This window comes from Eimeria mitis, genomic scaffold (genome assembly GCF_000499745.2).
Source record: "Eimeria mitis Houghton genomic scaffold, Emh_scaff1054, whole genome shotgun sequence".
Taxonomy (NCBI): Eukaryota; Apicomplexa; class Conoidasida; order Eucoccidiorida; family Eimeriidae; genus Eimeria; species Eimeria mitis.
In genome coordinates this window covers 9,285-9,627 of record NW_013567323.1, presented here as the reverse complement: position 1 = coordinate 9,627, position 343 = coordinate 9,285, and positions in this window count along the sequence as shown.

Below are 343 nucleotides of genomic sequence, written 5' to 3'. Positions count from 1 at the left end.
CGTAGAGCTGCAGCGCAGCAGCTAACTCTGCTGCTTCTGCGTCTATATCGAGGGCCTCTGGGGGGCCCCCCTCTGCTGCTGCTGCTGCTGCTGCTGCATTTATTAAACCCGGCTGCGGCGTCGCCTGCTTCATCAGTTTCGCATACTTCAAGCGGACCTTCTCCCACCTACACACCAGCAGCAGCAGCAGCAGCAGCAGCAGCAACAATGCAGCAGCAGCAGCAGCAGCAATCAATGCAGCAGCAGCAGCAGCAAAAAGTGCAGCAGCTCCTGCAGCAGGAGCTGCAGCAGTATTGTATTTGTTTGTCTCTATACCTAAATTCAACTCCTTGCATGCGAACCC